The 13692-nt window shown below is 41.1% G+C and overlaps 1 long non-coding RNA gene across 1 annotated transcript in view; it reads right to left on the bottom strand.

The window, feature by feature from the left end:
• LOC116447105 overlaps positions 1-7561 on the bottom strand; it is a 51694-nt gene extending 44133 nt beyond the window's left edge. The window contains exons 1-2 of the long non-coding RNA XR_004241485.1: positions 7182-7561; positions 6413-6527 (exon numbers count right to left, since the gene is read on the bottom strand). This is a non-coding gene — a long non-coding RNA (uncharacterized LOC116447105). The remainder of the gene's footprint in view (positions 1-6412; positions 6528-7181) is intronic.
• Between the last annotated feature and the right edge of the window lie 6131 nt (positions 7562-13692).

The raw sequence follows: 13692 nt of genomic DNA, 5'->3' as shown, positions 1-13692 counted from the left end.
CCACCACACAGCTGACTGTGCACAAAAATCTTGTGCATAGTTGGAAAAATAGCTTATTTCAATCAGTTTGTTTTCTGGAACTTACTTTTTCATGCATGCAGAACAGTTAAGAGTCTTCAGGGCAAGACTGGAGTCCCAGTTGCTTTTTATCTGGATGTGGGAAGAGGGACAAAATGCCAGGCTCTTGGGCTTGTGCCCAGTTGTCCCAGAAGACCAAAGCTTAAGCTCAGGAATTCAAATATGAAGCAACCAGAATCCTTCACATATGGATGCTTGGTGTGGGAATGTTTTTGGGAAGTTTAAGAGCAGGTTAAATAGTCAATTTTTATGGACTATAGGCATATGTATTTTTTCAATACAAAAGTAAGGTAGCTCTCTTTTCTTTTGCAGCCTACTGGTAAACTAGTCTTTCTGTTGGTCTTTCATGTTTTTGCCACATTTCATCAACTGGAGGCAATTTGCACAGCTTTCCTCATGTCCAGGTAAGGTAAGAAAATGGCCATTGAAGTAAAAAAAATCTAGGAATGAATGAGCAGACAGCACTAGCAATTCTAGCTGGGATTACTTTACTTGTGAATCAGCTATATGTAAGATGGGAATGCAGAAAGAGAAGCAAAGAGAACTTATTTGCTATGGTTGGCAGAGTTCACAAAAAAATATATATTTTCTAAGGGATACTAATGGGGAAGACGTAGCAAAAGTATCATGTGGTTTAGATTCAGGGAATTTGGTCATGGAAAATGTCATAGGTCACTTGTTCAGCTTGTCTGAATGAAATTTTTTTTGAAAATTATCTAGTCTTGTGCATCTAAACTGAGTTTGTGGACAAGCCAACTCTTCATGTCTGCACAAAAAAAGTACTATGAATTCCAAACTTGGCTTTCTGAAACTCATTAAGCTTCATTTGCTGCCTTTAATAATGATTATATGAGACACAAAACAGATGCAGACAATTGCTAGAAGAGCAATGATCAATATTGCCATTTTTCTTGGCAAACCCAACCAAGGTGAATTAGAGATGGACTGGACAGTAATATGGGAAATAATGGAATGTTGTTACATAAATCACTAGCAATGCCTGATCTCAGCTGCGGTATATGGTCATATGCTTCAAAAGGATATTGCAGGATTACAGAATATTTAAGAAAGAGGATCATGATAAAGGGGCCTCAGGTAATTCAAACATCTAACAAGGAAATAAATTTTCCCCTTTAAAATTAGACTAGGAAACATAGTGTATATTCATAAGAAAGGCTGGGAGGAGTTAACGTGTCTCACAGTGCAAGGAGAAGGAAGGCCCTTGTTGAACTGCCAGATAAAAAATGCACCTCAGATTGAAATGTGCCTAGGCAATGAGGCACAGAAGACATGGAATGTGAAGAGGAAAGTTCTCTGAACAGTAATAAAAATATGCAAAACTATTTCACTTTTCTTCTGAAATGCAGATTAAACCGCACAAAACTGGGTGTGAACATTTAATTCTTCTAACATAGAGATCAAGATGAAAACTGCTTCCATGCCAGAGAGCAGGTGCTACAGTAGTTGAGCCATGTGTCGTCTGGTATTGTCTGGAACTTCATCCTTTTCCAAAAAACACTCTCACTGAGGACAGAGATTTAATCTTGCATCAGACCACGGTTTCCAGCACCAAGGAATGAAAGGGAACTGGCCAGCATCAGTGTTGGAGACTGATGAGGCCACTGAACATTCAGCAGCAGCACTTGTTCAGCATGTAGAATCAACCTCCAAAAAATCAGCCAGGTTTTGTTTTTTGCAAAATCTGAAGAGTCTAATGGCCTTCAAGCTGAGGCTCTGATTCTGGAAAGAACTGTGCAATGTGGTAGCCTGTGATGGTATGAATATAATGATTTCCAGAGTCCTGGATGCAGCCATTTCCATTTGTTCCTTCATTCACATGCCCACACATAATAGTTTTCTCCTGACTGCTACAGCTCCGAAAAAAGTCCAATTTAATATTAAAGCATGATGTCAAAACTGCCCAACTTGTCTGAAGAGGCAACCATTGAAAGGCTGCTTTTATTTCAGTGCTAATGGAGCATAAGAATTCAAGTACAAACCATTGTTTTGGGTATGGTTACTTACAAATACATAGTGAGATGTCATGCCTTAAAACTCAAAGCTTTTGTTTAAGTAGAACAGAAAAACTAGGGTAGAAGGAAAAACTGATGCAGAGACCACAATTACATGCTGGGGCACTGGCTGAGCCAAAAATACACCTGTCTCAACATTCAGACCAATCCCCCTGCACTGGGCTGCCTACCAACTATTCATAGCAAGTCAAATTTTAGCCAGAAAAAGGCTGTGAAAGGATTCGTGTGTATGTGTGTTAGTGGAATATTACTACAAACAGCATTTACAAAAATAAACCATAAAAACATATTTTGAGCTGCTGTAGTTGATTTTTTTCAGTGTCAGAAAAAAGAACTCCCCGTGCTGATTGCTAAAAAAGGAGGGCATATGCCCCCTAATACCTTTAAATCTTATTTCTTGTGAAAAGGAGCTCTTACTATTTTTGTTTCTAATCTAGGCCAAGTTCTGAAATCCTTGTAAAAACCAAGGGCTTAATAATGAAACAAAAAATAACTGGTAGCTTATTTTTATATCAAAAGGAGATAAGGATTAAAAATACTAACGGTGTCTAACTGAGTATATTCCAATCTGTTTCCCCATGGAAAAAAAAAAGAATTTGTAAAGATAAGGAACAGACTGCGTTGCTTGGCACATGAGGACCTATGACCTTGACCACGGTCATGACATTCTGGCTGAGCTCCAGCTGTCCTCAGAGGGTGCTTGGCTTCAGCAGAACATGCAGAATAGGATTGGTCATTGACACAATTTAACCAGTCACTCCTTATTAGCAATTGCTTTCCATTAGAACCATATAAAACATGAAGAGATGCTTTCATCACTATGTCCTGAATTTACATGTTATCTATACATCTATATTTACCCAGGTTATTTCTCCCATTGCTACTATTTTTACACTAAAGGAGAAACTCCAAAGATGCCCCAAATTTTGTAGGCTCTATTTTTAAATTTTTTTCCAGAAATAGGCTTTAAGTTCTGTACAAAAATTTGCTAATATACTGAATATTTGATAAGAGTTTTTTGCATTTTGAAAGTTATTGGTCATTCCCATGGAGATGTCACGTGAAGTCCCCCATATATATAGGTGATGCTAGTTGCCAATATCATTTAAGAGGTACCTTTTATTTACTCTGAAAAACCTCATTGCATTCAAAATACCTACAGATCCCAATAAATAAACTCTAGAAACTTTTAAATTAATAACATTAGAATCAGGTCTTTGCTATATCCTGATTTTTCTGGATCATCGCATCATTCCATTAGGAAATTGCAAAATCATACGTACAGACAAAATTGCTTCTAGTGCACTAAAAACAAAAGGTTGGAATCTCTATTTGTGGTAATCACTTGAGATTTTTGGTCTTGATACCATACTGAATTATTTCATCATCTTGGACAGCCCATTCAGTGTATCCTTCTTGAAGGATACCTTATGCAAATACATGGACTCGGAGACACATACACACACACACGTCTTGTTGCTAAACTTCATTCATATGAATGGAAGTGGCACTTTAATAAAAAGCATTAAAAATATATTCACCCTCCCTGCATCTCTTGCATTTATTCCCCAGCACTGAAAGGTGTGAGATGGATGGTAAAATGGATTTGCAAATCTGTTATTTCTCCTCAATACTGTAGCCTTAAAGCCTATTATCAGTTTCAGAATCTGAGCTAGGCTGAAGACAGACATTTTCTAATGGTCGAGAGTCTATGGCCCATTTGAGAGAAAACCATGAAGACCACAGATATATGTTCCAGTACATAACATTCCCTAGTCTTTCTACATTTTCTGGACTTGAAGCAAGCTTAACCACCAATGTTTGTGTAGTTTGCTATAGTTTACCTGCTGTTACTGGCATCCCTAATGTTGGGACCTTCTGCTCATCTGTCTTCCAAAAGAAGATGCCACACATGTCAGCTATTAATGAGATCCTTGCTAGTCTCTTGCCTGCTTATGTCCTTCACCTTCCATGTTCATGCATCAGTCCTGCCAGGTGTCAACAGATGAGGCCAGAGATGAATATTTTCATACATGTCTCCTGCTTCTTGCTGCTGACACTTCATTACCCTCCACAGAGCCATTGCAGAGCTTTCATCAACTCTGCACTTTCATTGCATGAGGTTGTGATAACATTATGGTACAGAGCATGTACCAAGGAAAATGCAAACCAGTTTGCTTCTACTGGGGTCTAGAAGAGCCTCTCGTTAGAGCTGGGCTGCCTGCAGTGAAGTGATGCCAAGCCCTCTGCCCTACCAGCTGTATTTGTACCTGAAATCTGTTATCCTCAATGAAGAATACAGTGAGTCTAATCCTGTCCAGAAGGAAGGCTTTGACACCACAGAGTCTCCAGGAGTGATTGGAATTACTGCTTATGTACATGATCTGCGCTAGGAAGAAATTTTCTTCCCTTTTTTGCAAGCACTTCTATATTTACATGCAAGAGAACATTTGGGCCCAAAAGCTTTGACCCAGCACCAAAAGAGACCATTGATGCACTGTAGATTTCAGATACATTCCCACTTAGACTCCTCTGAAAAGCGCAGGGATTTTTCTCCATTTACCATCAGGATAACTGGTCTGGCCCCTGCAACCTTCTTAAGAACTCCTGGAAGAGAGGAATGGTCATAACAGTCTTCCACTGGGTGGCTTGAAGGGAAAATTTCTGGATAGTAGGATAGTAGAAGGTGAAGCTGGTAAACCTCTGAGGAATAGATTGAAAACTGTGTTCATCTGACAGCTGTTTTCACTGGCATATCTTCTAACATTGAGTCAGAAGAAATGTTCCTGACAAAGCCATCATTCCAAATAGTTTTATGCACCCTCCTTCATTCATTCTGATAATGGAATGGAAAAGACAAGGGCTGGGTTAATTAGTTTCATTTCTGAAATGGACTGTGAATATGGTTAGAAGATGTAGAGCAGAAGAGCAAATGCAGGCCTTCTGTGGTGGTACATTAATTTTGGTGGATTAAGATCTCCAGTAGAAACAGAAAAAATCTGGTTATCCATATTCACTCTGGTTTCCATGATCAATGGCTTATTTTAATGAAGTTTTACATAGAGTGTTACACAATACAGATGTTTATGATGCAATAAACTACAAGATGGGAGACACAAAAAAGTTAATGAAATCAGTCTCCAATGCTTAAGTATTCCTCCCATATCCAGGGACACTGCATTAGGGTGATAATGTTGAAAGAATCAGAACTCCATATGTTTCTGGATTTAAAATTTTATGAAGCTGGGCAACAGTCAGCTTTTAAATTGCAAGTTTTTTAGATTTGGGGGAAGGTTAGTTTGAGCCTGGCCTAGGTCTAGTATCAAGCGAAATTCAAAGGTTGAAGACTTGAGACTTCAAGCTTTGATCCATCCATTGCATAAAAAGCCCAACACTTGTCCCTGAAGTGGCATACTATTCAGTGGAAAACATTCAGGTCTACCCATCACAATGAAATTTGGAAAAGTATGCTATAACTTTAAACAAGTGCAGTTTCTATTATTTACCACCTCACTGTTCACTAGCAGTACTTCCTCAAATCTATAGTGTATTTGCTATGAACATACATTTTATAAAAGCATATTAAGATGATTAAAAACCAACTATGAAATAACATATTGCTTGCTTTATTGACTTGCTTGTATACCTACTTAGTGATACTTGCTAGTTAGCTGCTTTAAAAGACAACACACGAAACAACTACTTGTTCAAGTGACTGCAGAATATATTAGGACACCCTTTTATATTAAGGATGACTCTTCTTGTTTCCTGCCTCCCCACAGAAGGATGACTTTGCTTCCTAGTAAAGGCAATTGCAAAACCCCCACTAGGATGACTATGATTTACATTAAATCTTAAATGTTGAGTAGAAGCTCTTTGATCCCCTTTTGCAAATTTTGGCCAAAGCTGCCAGGCACTGACATACCTGTCTGTGGGATTCTGATGTTTTTGATGTTCATAGTCTGTGCATTGTGCTTTGATTTATGGAAACTTAACTAAACCAGTCACAGTCTGCCAAGAACTGCAAGTTTCTGGTTAAAGTATCTCTCTTACGACATGTGAATGCTTTCTGCTGAAAATGCTTTGATTTTTTTGCACTTTCTTAAGTGTCACCAGCAGGTCTGCAAACCTGGCTAAAGTTCAGGGACTGTAATGAAAACTTCACCACAGCACTAACTATCACACAACCTGAGACAGCATTTGGGACAAATAAGCAAAGGATCCTTAACCTGAGCTCCATCTCTTGTACTCATGCACATATGAGGGAAAACCAAAGAGGCTTGGAATAGGAAAGAGTTTACCTGAAACTTGAACAGACTTTAGAGGGGGTCCTTGAAGGGAAGTTACTTGTTCCTGGCAGCTCTGTGGTCCAATGCTGAGCAGGTAAACCAGCCAGGTGGTCTCCCCGGGTTCCCTCTGTGGTCAGCAGGCCAGTGGAAGAGAGTAGCTCTTCCCCATGGAAGAGCAAAAGGCAAATTTTGGCATTAGCATCACATTATTATATATTACAGTCATATTAGCACATTGCACAGTACTAGCACATTGGTATTATTAGTATATTAGAATTATATCAATATATCATTAGCATAGCCTCTTTTTCACCTCTCTGCTGACCACAGAGGGTACCCGGGCTAACTTGACCCTCGTGAAATGCCCACATTGGGGGTATAAGAATAACCAAGTACGGTATGTGCTAAAAACTGTGTCCTGGAAACTGGATGGCCCTTTTCAAAACGTCTCTTATTGTACAGGTAGCAAGCTGTGGCAAGCGGCAAGGGTAGCTTAGAGTATACCCTGAGCTACACTTCACCAGTGGAGATCAGAATGAGCAGCTGCATACTTGGCATTTCCACGGATTTCAAGGCTAGATAGTTGGTTCCCAGATTCCTAAAGATGCTGAGTATTAAAAACATCTCTGCAGTAAAAACAACCAGCTCAGGGCCACGGCAGCCCTGCCACGTACGACAGGCTGCGAGCTGGGCTGCGCTCACTTCTTTCCAGGACAATAGCACTGTTTTCCTTCCTTTCATGCTGCAAAACAGATTCAGCCTGCTTGCATTAAATTCTTACGTTAATGTTCCATTAATTAGCTTCCCTTTCTTCATGTTTGCTCTTCATTGTTCTGCTTTTACTTTGTTTCGCTCCCCGTATAATTAAAATGTTTAACATTGTTCCTTCCTGTGGTCAGGACACACTCGCTTACGTCCGCGTCGCTCCCAGCCCCGGCTGAGGCCAAATGGAAGCAATTAAAACCAGGAACCACGTTGCCCGTGTGTCGCCCCCCTCGCCGCCGCCCAGTCCCTAACGCGGCGGCGCCTCCGACCTTTGCCGGGCCCCGCGGCCAGGCAGAAGGGTTCGGGGAGTCTTTCTGCTGAAATAAAGGAGTGATGTATTTACTGATTTCGCGTAATGTCCGTGTGTACGGACAGGGTTGCGCACCGGCAGCTCCACCTCCGCCCCGCCGCCCCGCTGAGGGGGGCCGCTGCCGCCTCCGCCCGGTAGGTGGCGCCTCAACACCGCCCACCTGCGCGGGCCCGGCCCGGCCCGGCCCGGCCCGGCCTGCTCGGGAGAACGGAGTAAAATAGAATATTGCAATAATAAAGCGGATGGTAAAAGCCGCCGGTCGCTCCCCCTGCGCGATCTCTTCTGAAAAGCGGAGCGGCAGGATGGGCCTGAACCCCGCTGCCACGGTCCGGCTTGCCCGGCTGTCCGCCTCGATGGGCTTTTGGCTTACGGAAGAGCTGTAAAAAAAAAAGTGAATTCAAACCACTTTAGTCTTGGGTCAGCGAGGCCTGACAGAGCCTGCCCGGCTCAGCACCTGTCACTGCTGCAGTCGGTGCCCGGACATTAGAGGCTTTCACATCCCGTGGGATCACACGGTGGGTGCAGCAGGGCTGTACTGGCACAGAACTGGTTCAATGGAAAGGTGAAGCACTCCCTTTCGGGAATGAAAAGCTGCTGTCTCAGGAGAGGGTGCTGGGCTGTGGGTCGCCGCCTGAAACAGGGAGGAGTTAGGCACCAGGTCAAGTCAATGTGAGCCCCTTGCCCAGTCTCCCCAGAGCTCCCAGCTCAGCTTCCCGACTGCCTCGTCCCATGGCCCGCAGTACCTGCCTTTCACACAGGCTGTATCAGCCCCTCTGAGTGCAAATCGGGGCTGCAGTCTCCGCTCAAGAAGCCAGGACCTCGTCTCTCATACTGTTTTTTTGTTCCATGACTATAAAAAGGAGCTACTGATATTTTGCCTTCCCTGAAGTCAAACCCATTAAACAGTGTAGGACAGCCTTCTATCATGGTGATGGGAAAAGTAAGGGAGGGAAGCTATAGATTTTTAAAAAGCTCATTTTCTTCTTTGGGTGTGTTTGTTTTTAATTAAATGCAGAAGTTCATTAAAACGCACTGATAAAAATCAAGAGATTTATTTAGAGGTTTCTTTGTTAGCCCGTATCAGTTTATAATGTATCTGCATGGTAAGGTAGTCAACTGCAAGATGTGTGAGGGATTTAAATATGGAATATCCATGTCTGGGAAGCAGGTAGGAAGGCAGTGAAACAGTCAAGGTGTTTTGGTGGTTTTTTAATTACATTTGACAAGAGTCACTATGCTCTTCAAAGAATTTACAGCTCAGTGTCAAAAAATACAGTTTTGGTTCACTTCTCCTTGAAAATCCTCTCCTGCAAGCAATGCAAACAGTTGTCCTGAAATGATAGGATACTTCTGGAAAGAGAAAAGTGTTTCTTTGTGACATCTATGCTTCCACTTCTGTATATTTTTAACACAAGCAGCTAGGATGTTGGGAGGACAGGGTGCTGGTATCACATCTTTGTTACTAGAATATTGACATCTCTTGCTTCATTGATTTTTTATTACAGTCCCAAGGTTAGAAATAATGATTGTCAGTGACATCTGCTTTGCTGCTTGCTTCAGCTTCAAGTGGTAATTTCAAGCATATTTTATTTTAGATTATTTCTCCCCATCTATGTAAATTCCCTGCCTTTCTGTCTGCAACAGGAATAAGTAGTTTGTAAAAAGCCACCTCTTGAAAAGTTCAGGGCTGCAACATGCCAGCATAAAAGATAACAGCAAACCAAGCTGCCTTTGTCACTACTACTGCTGCTCTCTTGGCATCTGTCGACAAAGAGCCACTCCAATCTGGGGATCCCTGCTGGGGTGAGATATGGCCACGTCTCCAGCAACGGACCGGGCGACACCAGTGCCAGAACGCTGCGACCATCTGATGCAAGTCGCTCCTAATGAAAGTCCAGCATGGGGCTAAATGAGTTTCCTCCACTGCTGGGTGAGGGGCTAATGATAAAAGCCCTCCCTGGGCTCGCCACTGCTGTCAGTAGCTTTGTCAGGGCATATGGCAGTTCGCTAACTGCAGCTTGTGTGAGGTTTCCTCTCACCGTGTTACCTCTGGATTTGGCTGGCGGGCTCGGCTGAGACTCCTCTGCCTGCTGCCCGAGTGGTGTGCGGGTGTGTGGGTGCCTGCCGTGACTAAAGGGCGGGGACTTGTGCGGCGATATAGGTTTGGCACCCGGTGACTGTTGCTATTGCTGCTGGAGAAGCACAGCTCACATGAAATCTGTACCGGTTTGCTGTAGAAAAGGCAAAAAATGTGCTAGTTAGTGAGGTTAGCCATGCTCCCTCACATGCAGACACGCTCTGCTACCCCAGTCGTGTGGGCTAAGGCATTCTGCATTTTCAGTCACAGCATTCACTGGGTGTTTTTTATTATTATTATTATTATTATTATTATTATTACTACTATTATTATTACTACTACTACTACTACTACTACTACTACTATATAATAGTAATAATAATAAAGAAAAAGGGAAGAATAAATAAATAGGACAGTTGTGGCCACAAAGTCCCTAGGCAGCTCACAAAATGTAATTTAAAATAATAAGAGGAAGAAAGTAGATTCTATCTTCCAGTAGTAGACCTTTCATTAGAGAAACCAGTGAGAAATTTGGCAAAGTGGATTAAAAAAACCCAAAAGACAAATGCACATATGCATGCAAACACATACACACACACAGACAGAGATTCTACCTGGAAAGTGTGATGAGTTAAAAAAAAAAAGGCACCACCAAACCACTGTAGGGATAGGAGCTTGCTGGCTCACATTCTTACGGCAGTTTCTTCCACCTCAACTTTTTGTAGTTGATGTTAAGTGTGAGACCTGTAATTTATTTCTTTTTTCAAACATAGCAGTAGCAGCATGTTCTCTGCACCTGTTGGTTTTCTCATTTGCTTCTCACAACAATTCCTTTGCTGTTGAGACATGATTTGAATGACAGGCACTGCTGAATCAGCTTGTAAATAGAAATGGAGGTGGGTTCAATGCATTTTCCAAAATAACCTCCCTCTTCATGCCTTGTGTGACTTGCCCCTTGCAAGGCATATCCTATTCCTCTTCATCTCTTGCCATTCAATTTCTCTGTTCTGTTTTAATATTCTTTCTATCTCTCACCATTATTTCCATGTTCTTGTGTTGCTCTCTTCTGACTACACTCCCCTGGGTTCACTCTTCAACTTGATATCAACAACTTAGATAACAGCAGAGGCATTCATAAGTGAAATGTTTAGTTAAAGCATGATAACCCTGCCCTTGAGATGCATTCATGGCAGGTCAAAACCATATAAAGCTTTTCTTAGAGACCTTCAATTACAGAATAGTCACTGGTCCTGACTGACCACACTAACTCCATGGTGCCCTGGGATTAATAATTCCCCAATACTGAGTTAGACTGGCTTTTTGCTGCTAAGGACACAAAGCAGCTCAATGGAAGGCCATAATGTGAAGCATTATAAGAAACAAAACAAAACCCACAGACCAACAAAAAAAACACAGTCTTACTACCGCAGTCACTGTCCATTTTCTGTGACTTATAAACTCTACTCAGTAGAGTCCTAAGTCAGGATTTTGGCATGTTTTTGGGATTTGTCAAGGATGTACTTGTTTAAATGCATATGGCACACTCTGCCTGTGGATCTCAAAGCACCTTAGGCCTGTTTATCATTTAGACTCTTAAGACCCCTGGCTGGGTAGGTTATGTCAAAGACTGGGAAACTTAGGCATTGAGGCTGTGGTCTTTAGGAAGTTTATTACTGCTAAGATCCCTTCCAAGATCTGTGCCAAAATGCTTGATGCACTATTGAGAAAGGGGTTTACGTGCCTTAGCAGATTTGCCCTGTTTTATAAGCTTCTCCCTGGCATTACTGTCAATCTTGAAAGCCAGTGGGAGTTCTGGATAGGTCAGGGAGGTCACACAAAGGTCCATTTAATTGTATCAGATCGAAGCAAAGTACAGATGGAAGCCTGCTGCGTTTTTCTGGCACATGTTCCAGATGCCTTTTAAAACTAAATCTTTGGATTTAACCAACACATTTATTAGCAAGTGCTTCATGTGTGCTTCAGGTGATTCTTCTGTTGGTGGTATTATCTAAATGAATCAATTTTTAAAAGGAATTTGCTATTATTTAAAATATGTTGTAGTGAATCATGTGGGAAAGTCCACCAAGTACTGAAAGCATTATGTCCCATTTGTCATATTGCTGTGATAAGGTATTCAAGAAATTAATGCTCCAATTTAACTGAAATAAAAATGAATTTTATGTGAAAGCATTTTTTTTTCCTGTTTTGCTGTTGACAGATCCACATATATCCAGTACAAACTTAAAATATGCTGTCAGTGGCTTTTACTATGTCTTGGAAGCTATGGGAGAAACAACTGAGGGGCTGTGCATCCTGTGAGAGATTCTCAGAGCCCAACAAATCTCTGCCTGCATGAGGGCAACCCTGACCACTGCTGAAATGTGTGCAAGCCCAGCTGATGTTCTAGGGGTTCCTGGGATGTCTGCTGCAAGCTCCTCTCACTCCAGTCCTATGTTTGCTGTGCTTATCACATAGCACTGCCTCACTGAATGCTTCAGGTGTCCCGGTGCAGGTTGCATGCAGTTGAGGAGTTAGGGTCTGTCTCCAGCTCCTGCTCAGGAAAGGCTGTTTCTAGGCAGCCTGAACTGTCTGACAAAACACACTGCTTACACAAACTGTGTATTTTAAAGACGCTTGCAGAAAGGGCAGGGAAATTTTTCAAGTAAGCTTGGCCTGTTAGAACAAGTTTATGCAAAGACTATAGAAAAATTAACTTCTTGATAACTGTTTTTTCTTGATGTGCCCTACATAAACAAACTAAGTTACCTGAATGTAGAAAAATGAAAGTTATTATTGGTGAACGTAGTAAAAATGCTCTAAAAGGTGTTGTGTAGTTTGCCCCATTCACCTAAAATCTTAGGTTTCTTTATGGAAAAAGCTTCCCAAAATACTCTTCACCTTTTCCATTCAAGAAAGTTTCAAGGTGAATTTTAAATAGACACCCTGCCTGATTCCCCCCTCTCCCCCCCCTCCCCCCCCCAAACAATTTAAAAATACTCATTTCAAATGTGCTTGCAGGGAAAATTTTTGTTCTAAGTCACTTTACCTCAAAACCTTCTTTAATTTCTGAAGCATCCACTTTTTGTCTTCTCTTTCGTCTTTGTAATTTTTTACCATTTTCTCAATACTTCAGGATGTGTGGTAGCTTATTCACACTATTTCACTTTTCCCTTCTGCCTTCGGAAGTCAAGGAAGGTTTGAAAATTTAACGGAGGGACACATGAAAGGAAGAGGGGGGGGACATAGGCAAAGATAAGAGTAACAGAAATAAATCCAGAGCTTATCCTATTTATTACAACCATAACAAACATAATAAAACTAAGGAGAGGGGAAGATTTTTATTTAATATATTATTATTGGTCTTTTAAATCCATAAGTAAACATTTGAGTCAGAAAACAGAAATTTAATCTGACTTCAAAATTTCCAGTCTAAAATATTTGGAAATATATTCTTAAGTTTATTTCAGGAACAGTTTTCAATGAAATGACATTTTAGCTTTGAAAAAAGCTATTTGGTTTGACTTACAACTTGATTTGCATCATTCCAAAGGCTCCAACAAAGGTGTGGAGCCATCATTTGTGGTCGCTGTTAGTGTGGCTCTTGGACACTTTGGTGGTGGTCACATTTTCAGTATCCACAGGCACTTTATATTCCTGAGAGGAAGACTAACTTACCTAATAAGATAATGTAGCCTTTTAAACAAAAGAGTAAAAAACCAGTCTGTTTGAAGAAACAAGATGACAGAAATAGAAGTACTTTATATGGAATAATGCTTCACTGAAAATGGTTTTTTATCTGGGTAGAAAGGGGAAGGAGTAAAAAGGGAGATTATGGATAAAGTGTGTGAAATTTTGTAATTGTCCTGTGCTCTGGTATGTTACCGGCCACAGGAATGGGTTGGAACAAGTTCTTATTCCACTGCTTATACTGTTTCCTGTGGCCTCAGTAAATCACTTAACCTTTGTCCCTAAGTTTCCTTATTCAACAATTGGGAATTCTAAAACTTAATTTTCTGCCTCAGAGAAGTGTTGTGAAATTTAACTAGTTAATGTCTGCAAAAGGCTTTGAAGTCTCACCAAATAACTAGTTTGGATTTTTTTTTAAGTGAGGAATATGACAAATCCAGGGTGAAAGCATAT

The sequence above is a fragment of the Corvus moneduloides genome, chromosome 1 (genome assembly GCF_009650955.1).
Source record: "Corvus moneduloides isolate bCorMon1 chromosome 1, bCorMon1.pri, whole genome shotgun sequence".
Classification (NCBI taxonomy): Eukaryota; Metazoa; Chordata; class Aves; order Passeriformes; family Corvidae; genus Corvus; species Corvus moneduloides.
This window is presented reverse-complemented; position numbering and strand designations above follow the sequence as displayed.